Source organism: Solanum pennellii, chromosome 2 (assembly GCF_001406875.1).
Source record: "Solanum pennellii chromosome 2, SPENNV200".
NCBI lineage: Eukaryota > Viridiplantae > Streptophyta > Magnoliopsida > Solanales > Solanaceae > Solanum > Solanum pennellii.
This window is the reverse complement of record NC_028638.1, coordinates 53,179,576-53,199,162: the sequence shown is the minus strand read 5'-3', so window position 1 is coordinate 53,199,162 and position 19,587 is coordinate 53,179,576. Positions and strand designations below refer to the sequence as shown.

Sequence of the window (19,587 nt, the reverse complement as noted above, 5' to 3'; positions counted from 1 at the left end):
ATTAATTTCGCATGTTATTCATTTAATGAGTAAAATTAATAAATTTTGAATCTAAGAAACTAGTAAATAAACAGTACAAAACTTAATAATAGGAGTTAAGGATGTAGTTTGGATTTTTTAAATATCAAGTCAAATTACTTGTGTTGAATTTTTAAATTTTTAAATTAAATCAAATCATTAAAATTCGGGTTTTTTTACCCTTGTGTTTTTTGGGATTTTTTTTATTTTTTGGGTTTTCTTAATATTTCTACAAACATATAATTTACTTGTACTTCAAATATTTCTTTAGTCCTATCAAAATTACAAGGAAAAAACTTATTTCGTAAAAAAATAACACAAAATATGACATGATTAATGACACTAAAATATCCAACAATAATAATAATAGTGAAATCGCATAATAAATACTAAATGATCATAATTTAAAAGTACTAAATCAAGCTAAAATAAGTTTAATAAGTATTAGTTACGTGACTAAATATTAAAGAAAATTAAAATTAGGTTGTGTGTTTTAATTGTCTAAACCAATGTAAAAATAAAGAACAAATACTCAAATTATTGTCATTCTTAGTGTTGGATGAATCTTTTTTGCATTAGTATTAATTTGAATTTGATTTAAGTCTTATTATAATTATCAACATCTGTGGACTATAATCATATTGGATCATTCAGAATTCTAAATTTCAAACTCGAGATAGTATATCAAAAGATAAAAACTATGAAAAACTATAAGAAATATTTGAAAACTATATCAAAGTAAATATATTTATGTATAAAATAAAATTTTAAAATTATATATATAATGTCGGGTTAGTTTGTTTTAGTTAAAATCAAATCAACCATAATATAGTCGAACTTTTTCTACACTAAACCAAAACAAATCAAACACGACTTGAGTTTTTTTTCCTGATTTGATTTGATTTGTGATTTATTTTAATTTTCGATTTAGTTTTGTACCCCTAATTTGGGAAGGATTAATGAAAGCAGTGAAAAAGAAGTTGAGTAATGAGAGCAACCAGTGGACCAAGTTTATTGGGCCTATATGAAATTTTCACTTCAAATTTGTGAGTTTGCAATAAAGCCCAACTGATCTTTTGATACTATTACACCAATATCCCTGTATTACTATTTTCTTTTATTTTTGCAAATATAATTGATTACACAATAGATTATAGTTTAGCATCTACAAACTTTTATAGAGTAATCTAATTGCTTTTGATTATAAAAATTTTCAATTTGTTAAAAAATATCTATAAAATCCACAAATTGCAAGAGCAATAAAAAGAGAATCATTTTAAAACGTGTCCAAAAAAGGGCCAACCATAACTTCTTTTTTTCATTAAATTTTGATTTTCAAATAAAATAATTTATAAATTTTCATAAAACTATGTTTTCCATCTGATTTAATGATTATAAATCCCCTTTACTAGTGTACTAATCTCTTTTTATATCATTGTTCATAAATTTGAGCACAAAAATTTCAAGCTATATATGAGTCAAAATTGTATTTCTAATTAAGATTTCCAAGAAGAAATATGGACAATCAGATGTGCATTTTGATTATAAATTTAAAATAAAATTATGTTGACCTAAATTTGACATTTATTTTATTTTAAGATATCTATTTAATAAGTATAAAATTTTATAACTTAATATTAAAATTTTGAGCCATAAATTTCATATTCTAAATCGATTTATAAAAATTACATAAGTAATATATTTTAAACTTACACACGATGATAATATAACAAATTTTACATTATCAATAGTATCCGAGGAGTAAATAACTTTAAATCACAAAGTTAATTTATCATTTAAAATGATTTTAATACTTAAATATATCAATAATATTCAAATTGCTCCAACATGCACTATTTTACTAGTTTACTTAAATAAAGCAACATTTTTTTGAAATTTGAAATAAAATTAGAGATAGATATATAGTTTTCCTACAATTTTAAGATTAGAATTTTAAAAATAAATTTCTATCAGTAATATCTCTATATATATATATATCAGCTACAATAGATTTTTTTAATCATATAGACTTTTTATTGATTTCCTCTTACTATCGATGGAGTAGACTTTTTTATTAAAATAAATAAATAAGTTATTAATTATTATTATTATTTTTTTCCGCGTGCATTTTTTAAAAGCGTGTCTTAGGAAACTTTAAATAGATGCTACACCGGTTTTAGAACTTCAACAGTGCCTTCATACGCTGGCGCAGAGTACGCCCGGTACTCTACCGGCGACGAATCAAAACACCGGTACGCCATCGGTACTCCACCGTTACGCTACCGGTAACCTAAGCTAAGTTTCTCGCATCGATAGCTTTTTCCATCCATTACGTGTTCTGTCGCAATGACAGATTTTCTTTTTAAGAAAAAATCAAGAACGTATTGTGTTTTTGAAGTTTTACACCCGTATTCTTTAATAAACAGTTAAAGGAAATTAACAAAATCGTTATTTCTAAGAATATATGGACATTGGAAATATCAAGAAATTCAAGAAATCTTTTCTTTTTCCAAAAATTTCTGTTGTTATTTTTGTAGTGTGTGTTAAAGATGTTCAAGAATTTGTTTTTACTTTTTTTTTAAGGGAGATGGGGGACATTAAGCAAATGCATGTGCCTGTTTACCATGTATGATTTTTCACAAGGGTTGTTGGGGTGTTAGTTTTCACCAGGGTTGTAGAGTAATTGAATGGAAAGAAGTGGAATTGTTCTTGAAGTCTCCACTCACACATAGTGTATTGATGTTCTTGATGCTGACATCATCTTTCTATTCTATTCATGCTGCTGTACATAATTTCTTTTGCCCAACAATTATGATGTTCATAACTTGGAATGGTTGTTGTAGTGTACAGGATTGCATGCATTACTCAATTGATAGGCTGTTTTGCGGTTTTTGTTCATTAGTGTCTTTCGATATAATTTTGTGGTTATACTATGTTCTGATTGGTCTTTTGTTTGCATATATAATCTGGAAGCCCATTGAGGGTTGAGGGTTTTGCATTCGCTGAAAGAGTCTACTAAGAATCTCCCTTGTGCATTCCAGTGTCGCCTTCAAAATTGTTGACATTCAAAGGTCTGTCTCTATTATACTAGCTAACTTAAGGATATGTCCTATCTGGTTTCTTAGATTTTGTAAGTTTGTGTGCAGTGAGGATGACCTACTTTGTACACGTGCTTCTCCTTCTCCGTTGCCGCTATTGTCTAGTGGGATTTGCATTCCTCTGAGTTCCCTTAACAAATTAAATTTAACAATGGTTTATTCAAGCTCTCAGTATACATATCAGGTGTTGATGTTTACATAGTGAATGTGTACATGCCCAAATCGATGGATAAGAGATGTGATAAGTTTTTTTTTTTTACACTTTCTTTCTTTGACAACCGCTGCTTGATCTTCAGATTTGGTTAAAATTTACTATAATCTGTAGACCATGTTCCCAGGGTTCAAAAGCACTATGGGTAGCAGGCGTCTTGGATCAAGAAGAACATATTTTCAAGTCAAAGATTCTAAATTTGGTAGTTGTTACTAAAACTCACGGGAGGCCGTATGGATATCGTAAGGTTTTGAAGGTTTTTGAGCTTTAGTTGGTAGTATCTATTAGAATAGGTATAAACCCTACTAACTTGGTCTTTGTTCTTGGCACTGTTTACAGGATAACATTTGAAGGTAAAGTACTTTTGAGTTTTAGTTGGTAGTATCCATTAGAATAGGTATAAACCTACTAACTTGGTCTCTTTTCTTCGCATTGTTTACAGGACGACAAGTGTTTGTACCTTGGAAATGATGATTGTAGACTAAATGTTGGTACAACATGTAATTATGTGCAAGGCTACCTGCTATTTTTGAAATCTTATGATACGCTGTCCCTTTGACATTGAGTTGATAAATAAGGAGTAGCATCTATATCTGGATTACTTAGAAGTGCTTTAAACCAGTTTTTACTCTGGTTTTGGATTACTTTTGCAGTGGGTTAGATTCCCACATTGTTTGGAGAATGAAAATCCAGAAACTCTGCGCACCCCCTTACATCTAATGTTTTACCTACAGAGGATGATTTCCTGGGTAACAAATTCAGTGCTTCAGCTAGCTCGGTTCTGGATGGGAGGAGTCTTAAACAATTGTAGCTGGCAGATCAACAGAGGATGCCTCATTTAGGGAGTCTCTTGAACTTCATAAGATTCAGATGTGATGCATGTGAGATTGAAATCATTTATGTGGAGCTGTTCTTCTGCAAAGAAGCCTGATTCGATCATCTTATGGATTTCTTTAAACAGATTGCTGAAAAATATGGTTCTGGCTACCATCTTTTAGTCGAGACTGTCTCCTCTGCCACCCTATCCTGAGTACGCTATTGTTAAATCTAACTATGAGCATGAATTTAATATGTTTTGGTTTGGTTAAAGCAGGACTTGATTCTGATTCACAAGTTGCTGACATCTGTCCCACTTCATGCGGTAAATTTCTTTAGTACTTGTCTCAGTCATATTATACACTCAAGAAGTTAAATACATGTAAACCATTTGCAAATCAGTCTTAGATGTGAAAGGTGTTGTAGTTGTTAATACTGGATTAGTTGCTCACTTACATTTTCAAACCTTTTACTACACTTTATAGCTTATTCTCTTCAACATTCATATTCCTCCCTCTGAAGGATATATGCCAGTCTAAATGTGGAAAACAACTCCTGACAAGCACTCCTTCTCAGGCTTCTCATTCCATTCTGAGGTATCAATAAGACAATAACAGTTTATATCAGTTCTGTGCTGCATCTTGTTACCATTTTGAAAAAAAAGGAGGATTTTTGAGGGTTTAAACCTTTCAAGTGTCATTTGTGGCTCAGTGTCTCTTAAGGTCCGAATTAATAGTAGATAGTCCCTGCATAGCATAACTCGTTTATTATTCCCGGCATTAGGATCCCTACATTGTTATTTATCACATAGCAGTTTTTACATTATATCACCTCATAAACATTCCCTGCATGACTAATACTTTAACCAAATAATGTCTTACTCTTTTTTTTGCAATTTTGTGATATTTCTGAAGAAATGGAGAGTGTCGTAGGGTGCTTTATCTTTTGTTCCATCACTTTGTGATCGTCTGGTAGTGTATAATCTTATGTAGAAACAGTGGCTCATGACAAAATAAACGTGAGTCCTTTGTCAATGATTATTATCTTTTGTTTGATTCTAGCATTTATGTGCGTTGAAAATTACACTCATTGTTATGTTCTACAACATGCTGCAGATGAGTGAATTCATTTTGAAGAACTGCTTGAGAAGGTAATGATTGTCTAAAAACTCATTGATTTATCGTTTCAATGTGGAGTGTGTAACTTAGTGAATTATCAGGTCCTATATGGACAAAAGAGGACAACAACTTATCTTGATTTTGAGCAAGAATCAGTACGTTTATGGTCATCTAATTTGAAATGGGTTTTCCTTGTGCTGCTTGTCTTGTGGGGGGAAGACTTGAAACTCTTTAATAGGTTACATTGATTTTGAGTCTTTTACCATGCTTTTTTAGACCATGCCTGAAACTGGTTACCAATATTACACAACTATGCTGTCCAAATTCAAAACTGGGGTTGGATCTGCAATATTCATTCTCAAGCTTCAAGATCATTTACCAGGTAAGTTACGGTTATTAAATTTGATTTTCATCAAAACTAGTCTATGGAACTTGATAAAATTGTCATTTACCTGAAATTCTATTCCATTATATTTTGCAATATTCATTGAAGTTGAACCTAACTCTAGCATGAAGTTATATGATTTGGTTAAAGTGGGAACTTAAATCTGATTCACAAGCAACCAACATCTGTCTCATTTCTTGCGGTAACATTCTCTAATACTTGTCGCTGTCATATTATACATTCAAAATGTTAAGTACATGTAAACCATTTGGAAATCAGTCTTATACAGGAAAGGTAATATAGTATTTATTATTGTTGTTAATACAGGATTAGGAAGTGACATCAACTAATAGGACACAAGAATTGGGCTTAGAAATGACTGGGAATAATGCTACACTGTGTCGTAAATACACAAGGGCTGGAAGAGCCTACATTCAGGAACCTTTTACTACACTTAAAAGGTTATTTTCTTTAGCATTCCTTTTCCTGCCTCTTAAGGTTATTCTCAGGCTAGTTGTTCCATTCTGAGGTATCAATAGCACAGTTTATATCAGTTCTGTGCACCATCTTGTTGAAAGCAAGAAGGATTTTTGAGGGTTTAAGGCTTTCAAGTGTCATTTGTGCACATTGTCTCTTAAGTTCCATTTTATGCTGTAATTGGGTTGATTGTAGTGAGTGAATTATGAATTGTTACTTCTAAGGGATTTTTTTCCTAGTACCATCAATAACTAGACAATGCTAGAAGTTCTCTTATTGAATTATAGGGCCTTGAAGCTTGAATAGCTTCCAACTTATTTGGAAAACACTCATGACATTGTTCATGTTTTAGGAAATACGCCACTAGCTAACAAGATTCTCTTGCATGTGTTTGATAAGATATAATTGTTTCTTGATAATACAGGTTTCTTGTATTTTGTACGTTAATCTAACTGATGTGGATTTGTTAGAAGATATTCAACGGGTTAGTCCATCAACACTAACTGCTCTCATACTTCACTCCTTCATTTAACTCCAAATCTTTCTTATCGAATCTTGCTTAAGTTTTTGTTTAAATGCCATGGCATGTTCTCTGTATAATGTCTTTGCAACCGACAGCTTGCTGACACAGATGGATCATCAACAGTACCCTATCAGTGAATCAGGTCTTGAAAAAACAAAGTTTGCAGGAATAAGTTACTTTTTAATTTATTAATCTGGAGCTACCTTGATGCTCTCGCCTCCACCCACACCCCCACATATGATAAAGAGAAAGAACAGGGAATTAAAACAAAAAGTGATTTAAGATAATTTTCTTTATTCCTGTTCGCTTTGTGTTCATTTGTGTTGGAACAATAACTCCGATATGGATAGAGTGGAAGGCTAACTAATTTTGGTGAAGCATAATTGATGGATTGATTCTTGATATTGTCATTCCATTTATTTATATATTTTCCTAAGTGCAATTATGTATGCTGATGCATTATTGTCTTCCGAATGTTCCTCATTGTTGAGGAGTTGAACAGATTTCATTGTGTTTTCAAGTGAGTTGAAAATTGCATTTTAGGAAATATCTGCATTGGAACTGTATTTTAGGAAATGTCTGCGTCGGAACTGCATTTGATGGTATGTTTAGGAGAACATTGTGTATTATTAATGACATCTTTTTGTTTGTTCGTGTGCTCATGGGTGACTAGTTACTGTCCCTCTTGTCAACTTGGGTGCTCTGCATGAGAAAATTTCCAAGTTAGGTTTGTGGAGTAGGAGTTCCTCTGAGGATATTTCCTGTCTGGTTTACTTCTAAAGCCGTACTCATCTGATTGATCTTTTAGTTTGAAGTCCAAATAGGGTCTTGCATTTTCCGTAAGAGTCTCTGCAAAGAATCTCCCTTGCACATCCCAGCGTCTCCTTCAAAATTATTGTTATTGAAAGGGGTTTGCTTTTGATACACCGGCTAACTCAAGGATATGTCCTGTCTGGTTTGCTTGCAGTGAGGATGACCTGCTTTGCTCATGTGCTTCTCCTCCTTGCTGCTGTTGTCCAATGGTTGGGATTCATCCGAGTTCCCTTAACAAATTGAATGCAAGCTTCAGGATAAAGAGATGTGATAAGTTATCTTTTCTACACTTTGTTTCTTTAACAACCACTTTTTAATTTTCAGATCCTTCAGTATTTCAGTATATTGTCCTGTCAAAGAAAAACGGAAAACTAATCTTGGTTAACATTTACTAAATTGGATGCTTTCCTTTTATGGTGTTTTTGTGTTCCTTGACCTTCGTAATGCAGGTTTCAATTCAAGATTTGTTTCTTAAGAACCTCTACAAAAATTACTTAATGTCATAGCTACTTGTTTTTGACAGTGCTTCTGACATTGAGAGCTGAAGTAGATCTCAGATATATTCACTGTTTTTGTTGAACCTAAACTGCGCAGGATAAGTTTTATATGATTTGACTTTGGGGCCTCCAAAAAACTGTGGCACATCGGTGTGATTTTTGTTGGCATTTATGACTTGGTCTCCTGTTATTTGCTTACCCAGTCATTTCTGCTTCCCTTTAGATGAAATTTGCAGTCTTTTTTATTTTACGAATCTACATCAATTTTTGTAAATCTAGATATTTGCTGTATCAATCTTCTTGGGAGCCTTGCTATCTTTCCGAGATAGTGATATTCAGCTTGTTTATTGATTTTTTAGTGGGTTTAGGGTAGAGGGGTGGCTCATATTCTCAGGAGTTTGAAACTTGCACGTCAATCTTGGTCATCTACCAAAAAATTTGTAGATCTTCATTCCTCAGCTATGGAGGTTGGAAATGCAGCTTTCACTGTTAATCTTTGTATTATTCTAGAGAGTAGAGACTCAAGAGCTTTCGAGGATACTTTTTTATATACCCTTTGTTTCAAAAGGTATCAACTTACCTCCTTTAGGTTAGAGTTACTGAGTTAGTATCTTTTCTATTCTTTGAAGAATGAGTGAAATGTATATTAATGATTATTTTCTTTGATGAGTGGAGGAAGTTGGAGCACATGTAAGCAGAGGACTGCGTTTGGTTCCTCTTAATTTTTGACTGCAGACCATGCTCTAGATTAAACTTGAGAACATTTGCACTTTTTAGGATTACTGAAAAATTTGTTTCAATGATTACATTGTCTGATTCTGTAGACATTTTTCTATGAGTTGGATAGGAAGCTATTGACTTCAAATGCCATGTCTTTGTGAAAATCTCTGGTCATTATACTCGGTATTTCTTCTTCATTTACCATATGTAGGTTAAGAGAGGAGTGGTTTGACTTTGATTTCAAAAAAAGAAGAAGAGAGGAGTGGTTTGACTTATCGGCACAAAAAAAGAAAAAAAGGTGTGGTTCTTCTCTAAATGTGCAAAACAAAGCATGACAAGCACTCTGTCTCAGGCTTTATATTCCATTATGAGGTATCAATACCACAGTTTATATCAGTTTTGTGCTCCTTGCTGAAAGGAAGAAGGATTTTGAGGGTTTAAGGCTTTCAAGTTTCATTTGTTCACATTGACTCTTAAGGTCCATTATATATTTTAGTTGGGTTGATTATAGCGAGTGAATTATGAATTATTACTTCTAAGCGATTTTTTTGGTTCCAATACATCAATAAAAGACAATGCTAGAGAGTCTCTCTTTTTGAATTATGACGCCTTGAAACTCGAATAGCTTCCAACTTATTTTGGAAATCTGTTCATGACATCATTCATGTTTTAGGAAATACTCCACTAGCTAACAAGATTCTCTTGCATGTGTTTCACATGAAAATGGTTGTGTTCTTGACAATAATACAGGTTCTGACGTTCCGTGAATTTTGGGCGTTAGTCTATCTGATATGGATCTGTTAGAATTGCTTCAACAGGTTAGTCTATTCACACTAACTAGCTTTCATATATCATGCCTTCATTTAATCAACTTAAATCTTGCTAATGTTCTTGCTTAAATGCCATGTCATGGTCTTTGAAAAATTTATCTGCAACCCACTTAACTAACCCCCTGTTTTTACTACTCCCTTCCTCCAATTAACGCCTCCCCTTGATTTATTCCATTCCTCTGATTTTTTTTTATTATACATTCACAAGAATCGGAGGAGATGAAGCCGAAGGCTGCCAACGAAATTTCGAAAAGATGGTGCTTTTATTTCCCTCACCCCCCCCCCCTCTCCTTATACGTCATCTTAAGAAAAACTTATGTTATTTACTTCTGTTAGTTTTCCATCTCATTTCCCCTTGCACCAACAACTTACTCAAAGATGAAGACAAATATGTAGTTGTTTATACTTCAAGCCACTCTATGATATATTTGATATATGGAATCCAGAAAAGGTTATTGGTTTTGCATTACTTTTCTATTTTTAAATTCTGATAACGAAATAGGAAGTTCCTTAAATTATTCTGACCAAAAAGATAAATTTCAGTCGTTCAAATTGAAGTAATCTTTACAAAAATTTATGTGTCTATTTTGTTTAAATTCAAAAGTTCTTGGAAGTTTGCGAGCTTAGATGCTATTTTCTTTACTAAAAGCTAGCAAAAGCTTGCAGTTATTATGCTTTTCATTAGGAGCTTAAAAGGATTTAGTTTCTTTCTTGATTTGTCTAAAAAGATTTAGTTTCTTTATTAAAAGCTAGCAAAAGTTAGTTTCTTTGCTTGGTGTTTCGTCAACACATCACTTAGATTAGTTTCTATGTGGAAATAGTTGCTTTAAAATCCTAATAAAGTGAACAGGCACCTTTATTTGTCCGGTAGCATTATTTATTCCTTTCCCAATAGTAAAGATTTATAACTTCATAAGTTGTGGGGTTTGACTTTCTTAATTGCCTTCAAAAGCTCGTTCTTAATATGTTAACTAGATGACACTCTATTAGAGTAGTCTGAATTTCAAGTAGGGTAGAAATCACATACACTTCACATTTCATCACAATGGAATGATAATATATGCAAGATATTACGTAGGGGCCTTTTTGTTTTTTTACAGTAAGTTGGTGAATAAAGATGGTGTAATTGAAGCTTTGTGTTATTTCTTATCACATTTGAAGGGTTGTTTTATTTAGTGGGGCAGCATCTTGCCTAAACTCAAATATATAGCTGAGAGTAATTCTGTTGAACATTTTAAAGTTTGACGATACATTTGAATTTCCTCTCAAATCTTGAGAGTTCTAACTTCAAATATTTTGAATTTTTTTTTGCAGATTTTTTGGTGCTTGAATTGCGCATGACCTTCTACTTTTCTTATTTTTATTATTCTCTCCAGTATAACTCAAAATGACAATCAAACATGTTATATCTTGACCTGAAAAACTGTTGCCTTGGCAAGGCATCTGAAGTGGGTCTGTGAAATTTTGGAGAAAGTTCAATCCCATGGTGTTACTTCTCTGTCTCGTAAGGCTATCTGATGCTTGAATCCATGGCAGGTTCCTAAGATTTTGAGCTGCTTCGTTTTTTGACTTGGCAAAGTTCAGTTTATTCCACCCCCCCCCCCACCTGATCACCCTTTTCGTGATATCTTACCACTCCCTCTTTTCTTACTCTTAGTGCGCAGTCTGCTCTGTTTTATACACAATGATTTGGAGGTTTTCATCCTTCGATGATCAGTTAATTAAATATGTTGCTTGTCGAGCTAAAGAACTCATGCAATGGCACTTCAGGGGGGTCTATGAGATTTTGGGCAAAGTTCCATTTTGGTCTTTCTTCTCCGCCTCATAGGCCAACTAATGCTTGCATAGCGTTTCAAAGCTTTTGAGCTAATTGTTTTGGCGTTGCAAAGTTCAATTTTTTAATGCATTCAAAAAGTTAAGTACATGTAAACCATTTGCAAGTCAGTCTTACAAGGGGAATGTAATATAGTATTGATTGTAGTTGTTAATACAAAATTAGGAAGTGACATCAACTATTAGGACATAAGAATTGGGATTAGGAATTATTGGGAATAAAGCTACACTGTGTAGTGAATACATAACGGCTGGGAGAGATTGCTCATCAGAACCTTTTACTACACTTCAGAGCCTATTTTCTTTAGCATTCCTGTTCCTCCATCTGAAGGATATATACCTGTCTAAGTGTAGAAAACAAAGCATGACAAGCACTTCTTCTCAGTCTAGTTATTCCATTCTGAGGTGTCAATACCACCGTCCATATCAGTTCTGTCCTTGTTGAAAGCACAATAGCTAACAAGATTCTTTTGCATGTGTTTTATAAGAAAATGTTTGTTTTCTTGATGATACAGGTTCCGTGTATTTCTTTGACAGGTTAGTCCATTGACACCTACTAGCTTTCATATTTCACTCCTCCATTTGATTAAATCTAATCTTTCTCATATGGAATCTTGCTTATGATCTTGCTTAAATGCTGTGTCATGTTCTCTGAATAAACTCCCCTGTTTTAACGTTACTGCCTTCAATCAACGCCTTTATTTTATTCATTCCCTCTCATTTTTCTTTTGATTCTACATTAGCAAGAACTGGGGGATATGAACCTGAAGGTTTCCAGCGAAATTCTGAAAGATAGTGCTTTTATTTTAGGCGAACTTTTAGTATTCACTTCTATTAGTTTTCCATTTGAATTCCCCTTACATCAACAGCTTATTCAAAGATGAAGACAAATGTATAGTTGTTTACACTTTAAGCTACTCTATGAGATCATTGTTTCATGTAATCCATTCAGCACCAAGTATCAAGCCTCAAAAAATACCAGATAATAAATCTGATTATTTTCTGAGATTTGTGCAAAGAAGGATGACAAGGTAAAGCTACATACTAGAACAGTGTTACCGAGTCATTGCCTTTTTTCTTAGTCCAATAATTTTAAATCTTAACCACTACGGGAATTTATTTGATAGAATTTGATTTTTAAAAAATCTATTTAATATGGTATATAACATCAATTTAAAATGTACGTTACTTTGTGTTACATAGGTAATGAACTTTATTATTAGCTAATGAGGGTCAAAGATTCATATAACATAAAAGATAATGCATAATTTTTTGAAATAGATTATGTGATGGCTTCATTTCACTTTAGAACATTTGTATTAGTTAGACTTTGTAGGTGATAGTGATCTAACAATGATAATCAGGAGGTGATTGCTTATGTGATTAAACATCAAGTGTTGTGTGAAAATTGGGAAATTATAAATATTTAAGTTAAATAAAGGAATATTAAATGTTTTGAAAGTTCAAATGAGATTATGGTTAGTAGAAACAGATGTGCACAATTCCTTTGGTCTAAATTTTGCAACTTTGTATGTGGAAATAGTTGCTTGAAAATTTAAATAAAATGAACATGCATCTCTATTTATATGGTAACTTTAGTTATGCCCCTCCCATTAGTAAAGATTTATACAAACATTAATTGATAGTGTATTAGCAAATCATATATACATAGATTCACGATGTATTGCAACTAGAAACCTAGTCATTGACATTGAACTTGTAAATCGATTCATAACCTTTCAGACACAACTAATCTCTTTATTTATGTGAGACCAAATGAGCGATGATTGAGACCCTGAACTCAATTAGAGTGGGAATTTGCTCCTATTCGATAACTCATCAGGTTTAATTTTCTTGACTGCCTTCAAATGCATGTTCTTAATATTTCATAGAGCCTTTTTAAAATTTTATAGTATGTTAGTGAAGAAAAGATTGTGGGCTTATCGTTTTGTTACAATTGAAATAAATATGTATTAGAATAAAAATTTACAAAAGTTTAGTGTATAAATTATGTATTAACTAGTTTTTGGAAACCAAAATAAGATAGTTTTTTTACGCATTTATTTCTCAAAAAAACGCGTGTTAGAATTCTATAAAATACGCTACCTGGGCATTGTGTAAGTCAGGAAGTCATGCTCATACGCTACCAGCGGCGTACTCTGGCGCCAGAGTAAGCTGCGTATGCCACCGACGAAGCAAAACTGTAAACCCTAAGTTAATTTTCTCCATGTATCTGCGTCTTTCCTCCATTAACTGTTTTGCGACAATGTCAGATTTTCTTTGAATTCTTGCCTGCATTCCTTTTAAGAAAAAAATCATGAACTTATCTTTTTGAAGTTACACCCGTATTTTTAACGCATATTTACAGGAAATAATGAAATTGTTATTTTCAAGAATATGTTGACATTGCAAAAATCAAGAAATTCAAGAAATCTTTCTTTCTCCAAAAAATTCTGTTGTTTTTTTCGTACTGTGTTGAAGATGTCCTAGAATATGTTTTTGAGGCTGTTTATCTTGTATGATTTCAGAAGGGTTGTTGAGGAGTTGGTTTCCAACAGCCGCATGTAGGAATTGAATGTTGTGGAGTTGTTCTTGAAGTCTATACTCACACAACTTTTAAAGAAACATAGGATTGCATGCATTACTCAACTGATAGGCCGTTCTGACGGTTTGTGTTCATTGGTTTGCATATATAATCCGGAAGCCCAATGAGGGTTTTGCATTCTCTGAAAGAGTCTCTGCTAAGAATCTCCCTTGTGCATCCCACTGTCTCCTTCAAAATTGTTGACATTGAAAGGCCTGTCTCTGTTATACTAGCTAACTGAAGGATATGTCCTATCTGGTTTCTTAGATTTTGTAAGTTTGTGTGCAGTGAGGATGAACTTCTTTGCACACATGCTTCTCCTTCTCTCCGTTGCCGCTATTGTCCACTGGGATTTTCATTCCTCTGAGTTCCCTTAACAAATTGAATTAAATTGAATTCAACAGATGGTTCATTCAAGCTCTCGGCAGGTCTTGATGTTTACATAGTGAATGTATACGGGCCCAAATGAATGGATAAGAGATGTGATAAGTTATCTTTTTTACATTTTGTTTCTTTAACAACCACTGTTTAATCTTAAGATTTGGTTAACATTTACTATAATCTGGAGATCATGTTCTCAGGGTACCATGTGTCTTGGATCAAGAAGAACGTATTTTCAAGTCAAAGATCTAAATCTGCAGAACTGTAAGTACTTCCTTTCCTCCAACCTCACTGCATTGTCTGTTTCTTCATCTGAAGTCGTTCTGGAGGACTTCTCCTATTGATATTATTAAGTGGCTAAACTATATCTATTCTCAGATTTGGCACCCAGAGCTTTGTATGTGAGAGGCACTGTTATAGATATGATGCTCAACACTTTTTTTTCTTTAAAGTTGTTGATCACTTCTGTATGTAGGCATGTTTTGATTATTTGTTCTTGCTGAAGTTGAGCTGGAATATACGTATTCATGCTTAGGTACTTTTAGCCCAACTTATGGAGACACCATGTGTGCCTGTTTCTTTCATCTTCTATTGTGCTTTCTTTTTGACTGGTCATTTCAATTGACTATTGTTTCGTCTACTTCCTTTACACCAGCGACATCAAACTGCTATTCAGATGTTATGCATGCTTTCCCAGCAAGCTTTGGCTTGAAAGGAGAGGCTCTGAACTGAGTTGACCTTTCTTTGTTGGAAATTGTTACTAAAACTCATGGGAACGAAAGGTTTGACGGTAAAGTTCTTTTAGTATCCATTAGGATAGGTATAAAAATACTAACCTGGTCTTTGTTTTTGCCACTGTTTACAGGATGGCATGTGTTTGTACCTTGGAATTGATGATTGTAGATTTAAGAATTATTGATACAATGAGCTATGCTCTTCTCTACAGTGGATGGGGACTTGCATAAATGGATTGATACTGAAAATCGAGGTAAAATAGTTGAGCTCATACGGAATAAGAAGAGTAGAAGAAGTCATACAACTCTTCCATTTTACCAGCGTAGGAAGTTCTTTGCCATTAGTGAGTCTGCAAGAAGGAAGCAGGAAATAATAATATTAAGACTGTTAATGATGTGCCACTCATGCCAGGTAATTTGTCCTGTAGTGCTTGTTTGTGCTAATAATCAACGATGGCAGGAAAATGTGCAACTAATTAATGTTCCTTTCCATCGTGTAGAAACTAGAGCTCTAAGGGGACTGCATCATTTTGTAGAAACTATCTGGTCGGAGCTTCCATGGCAATCCCATAGATGTGAGCAATCTTCCACCCCAAGTTGTGGTGACGGTGTATTCTCTGATTTACTGTATTGTTATCGAATTTCATGGGAGGGTTAGGTCTCTTTCTGATATTATCTCAATCAAATAAATTAGTTACTCACACGATTTGATGTTTCTCTCTTCAGGCCAAGTGCGAAAATAAAACTTATTAACATCTGAATAACAAATTACAAGGTAAAGGGGAGTGCACAAGTCCACACGATGGGGAGTCAAAATAAGGTATAAACTGTTCCTGCCATTTGTTCATGCCTGACTAGAATAAGAGCTGATATTTTTTAGTGCATGTTTCAGTTAGTTGGCTTCATTTATTTCACCCACTTTTCAAGATTATCTTAGACTGCGTTATTACTGATCATGAAAGCATTAGATATTACATTGTCTTTTCCTAAGTCTCCTAGGCCACGTAGTTTCTTTCGAATTCTATCTTTGCTATGTATGTATGGATGGCAACGATGGTAAGTTTTAGTTTCTTTGACATTGATCTAATGAATTTTAATGTGCAGAAAGTTGTCCTCGATTTATTATTTTACTTCATCACCTGAAGTTGTGTACTTCCTTTTGAAGGATCATCTGAAGTTGTACCTTCTTTTGAAAGATCATCTGAAGTTGTACCTTCTTTTGAAGAATCATCTGAAGTTGCATCTTCTTTTGGATGATAATATAAAGTTGTACTTTCTTTTTAAGCATCACCCGAAGTTGTACTTTCTTTTGAATGGTCACCTGAAGTTGTACTTTCTGTTTTACGAGATGGATTACGAGTTTGAACAGTGTTTCTGACATTTAGCATATTCACTGTTTTTGTTGAACCTAAACTGCCCTAGATAAACTTTATATGATTTGACTTTGGAGCCTTTAAAGATCTCTGTGGAATTTAGGTGTGATTTTTGTTGGCATTTATGACTTAGACTCCTGTTATATGCTTACCCAATCATTTCTGCTTCCCTTTAAATGAATTTTGCAGTCCTTTTTTTTTACAAGTTTACATCAATTTTCGTAAATTTTGATATTTGTTAAATCAATCTTCTTGGATCCTTGTTATCTTTAGGAGATTGTGACATCCAGCTGTATATGATTTTGAGTTGGATTCATCTTCTCAGGAGTTTGAAACTTGTAGGTCAATCTTGGCCATCTAATTCACAAAAAAAAATTCTTTTTTTCAGAAAAAAATAGAGCTTACCAAAAGATTTAGGTTGATCTTCATTCTTCGGCTGTGGAGGTTGCAAACACAGCTTTGACCTATTAAATATGCTAACACTGTTGATCTTTGGCATTATTCTAGAGACTCAAGAGCTTTCAAGTATACTTTTTTATGTACCCTTTGTTTCAAAAGGTATCAACTTACCTCCTTCCGGTTAGAGTTACTGAGTTATTATCTTTCTCTTCTTTGAAGTGTTAGAGGAGAATAATATATATTAATGATTTGGATCCTAGAGGAAGTAACTTCATTTGAACATTGAACACTACTGTAATGTTTTAATAGTTCTAATAGATACTAGAAATCATTAATTAGAATGAGGGGATTAAGGAAAAGCTAGAATAGGCTCTGAGGAAGTGACGAAATTTTTTTTTTCTTCGACTGCAGACCATGCACTAGATCAAATTTGAGAACTCTGCACTTTTTAGGGTTACTGAATTTTGTTTCAACTGATTACATTGTCTGATTCTGTAGACATTTTGCTATGTACCGGATAGGAAGCTATTGACTTCAATGCCATGTTATTTGTTAAAAGTGCTGGTCATCACTTATTCGGAATTTCTACTTTGTGTACCATATGTAGGTTAAGAGAGGAGTGGTTTGACTTATCGCCATGTGAAAAAAAAAGGTCAGGTGGGTAAGGTGTGGTTCTCCTCTTTACTGAGTATACAGTCGCGATTCTCTAGACTCAAAGTAATTCTGCCGGTGAGAGCAATTGCAGCATCAACATTTATCACTTTCTTTTCTCTCAAGCTACTTTTGGAAAACCTAGATAAGAATATAGTTCTTGAAGTATCCTCCTCATCTGTTGCTATTCCATTCCCTGCTCCTCTTTGCAGATATACCTGTGAATTAAGAGATATACCTGAGCTACACTGGATCTCCTTCCATGCAGCCAAAGAAACTGATTGGAGTGTGCACTGTCAGGAGAGAGATTGGATCTTTGCAGAATATTCTGTGAGGAAGTGCTTCTGAAAAGCGTGATCTCTGAGTCCGGATTCCTCAGTCAGATAGAAAGTTCAAGTCGGTCTCTTGCTTATCGCACAGTTGGTGTAAACTGGAAATTCAGAAGCTCTGCGGCAACCCCTTCAATCTAATGTTTTACCTACAGAGGATAATTTATTGGATAGCAGCTTTCTGGTTAATAAATTCAATGCTTCAGCTATAAATCAGACTTCCTGTTAGGTTGAAGGATGAGTCTGAGACAATTGTAGCTGCCGGATCAACAAAGTATTGTCCCCTTTAGGAAGTCTCTTGAACTTGATGACAGGTCAAATGTGATGCATAAGAGAAGGAAACGATTTATGCAGAGCTGTTCTTTGCACAAAAGGCTGGTACATGATGGACCGTCTTTTGATAATGTTGAATTTTATTTTTTTTGGAAACTGGTAACTATAATGGTGAAATTTTTATGCTTGTTCTAAACTGGATATGCGCAGTATAGAAGGACTGGATCCATGAGATGTTTATCGTTCAGGTGCTTCTGAATTGTGTTATGATTGAGATGATTTGTTACATGTACATTCTCATGATGAAAAAAATCTCAGGAGGTGGATCATCAAAAAAATCTTAAGAATTATTTGATACCACAAGCTATGATCTCCTCTAGTGTGGATGCGGACTCGTATAAATGGATTGATGCTAGAAATCGAGGTAAGACAGATGAGCTTAGAAGTAAGAAGTGTATAAGAAGTCATTCAGCTCCCCCTCCATTTTGCCACAAGTGAGTCTACAAGAAAAGCAGCAGGAAATAAAAATATTAAGGCAAGAAGAAGTTTATGATGTGCCACTCATGCCAGGTAATTTGTCTGTTAGTTCTTGTTTGTGTTAAATAATCAATGATGACAGGAAATGTGTACATTTAATTAATGTTCTTGTCCATCGTTCAGAAACTAGAACTGTAAGGAGATTGCATCATTCTGCAGAAGCTATCTGCTCTGAGCTTCCACAGCAGTCATCCCATCAATGTGATCTATCTTCCACCCCAAGTTGTGGTGACAGTGTATTCTCTCCTGTAAGGTAATGTACTAATGTTAGTAACTCACACGACCTGATGTGTTCTCTCTTTCAGTTAATTAGATTCATTTGTTTTACCCACTTCTCAAGATTATCTTAGACTGCATTCTTATTAATCATGAAAGCATTAGAGATTATGATGTGTCTTTCTAAGTCTCCTAGGCCACGGTCTCTTTCATATTCCATCTTGCTTATGTTGTGATCTTGTAATAGAACTGTCATGCTTGACATTTTTTATTCAACTTTTCAGAATTTGCACCAACAAAAACTCAAGGTTTCTTAGATTTTTGGACAAAATGGAGGGACTTCCATCCATAGATTACAGTTGAATAGTTAAACTATATCTCAGATGTTTTTGTAACTTCTTCTCTATTCTGCTAAAATGATGGATTTTTACCTTTTCTAATATGAGATGCAGAGTGGTACTGAAACAGAGAGTCTACCATTGATAAAACCTGCCTAGACGGTGCCAAAGTTCTCCAACTGGTAGATAAGAAGTTCAGATTTGGTTAACATTTACTATTATCTATAGACCATGTTCACAGGGTTCAAAAGTGCATATGGGTGGTAGCATGCGTCTTGGATCAAGAAGAACGTATTTTCAAGTCAAAGATTCTACATTTGGTAGTTGTTTCTAAAACTTACGGGAGGCTGAATGGATATCGTAAGGTTTTGAAGGTAAAGTTTTTTTGAGTTTTAGTTGGTAGTATCCATTAGGATAGGTATAAACCTACTAA

At 33.8% G+C, this 19,587-nt stretch overlaps 1 long non-coding RNA gene across 26 annotated transcripts in view; it reads left to right on the top strand.

Moving 5' to 3' along the window:
• The first annotated feature begins 2,214 nt into the window (after positions 1 to 2,214).
• Positions 2,215 to 19,587, top strand: part of LOC107010297 — a 28,172-nt gene continuing 10,799 nt past the window's right edge. For 10 of the 26 annotated variants that reach the window (XR_003576462.1, XR_003576461.1, XR_003576466.1 and 7 more), the window contains exons 1-21: positions 2,215 to 3,089; positions 3,165 to 3,569; positions 3,667 to 3,680; positions 3,770 to 4,468; positions 5,058 to 5,161; positions 5,259 to 5,293; positions 5,538 to 5,643; positions 5,974 to 6,107; positions 6,548 to 6,607; positions 7,614 to 9,494; positions 10,821 to 14,568; positions 14,780 to 14,839; positions 14,960 to 15,086; positions 15,170 to 15,292; positions 15,361 to 15,450; positions 15,539 to 15,613; positions 15,765 to 15,858; positions 17,418 to 17,539; positions 17,674 to 18,633; positions 18,724 to 18,853; positions 19,269 to 19,528. This is a non-coding gene — a long non-coding RNA (uncharacterized LOC107010297). Of the gene's footprint in view, positions 3,090 to 3,164; positions 3,570 to 3,666; positions 3,681 to 3,769; positions 4,469 to 4,665; positions 4,740 to 5,057; positions 5,162 to 5,258; positions 5,294 to 5,537; positions 5,644 to 5,973; positions 6,108 to 6,547; positions 6,608 to 7,613; positions 9,495 to 10,820; positions 14,569 to 14,682; positions 14,840 to 14,959; positions 15,087 to 15,169; positions 15,293 to 15,360; positions 15,451 to 15,538; positions 15,614 to 15,764; positions 15,859 to 17,417; positions 17,540 to 17,673; positions 18,634 to 18,723; positions 18,854 to 19,100; positions 19,529 to 19,587 lie in introns of all 26 variants that reach the window. The other 16 variants (XR_003576459.1, XR_003576451.1, XR_003576445.1 and 13 more) reach the window with 16 other exon arrangements.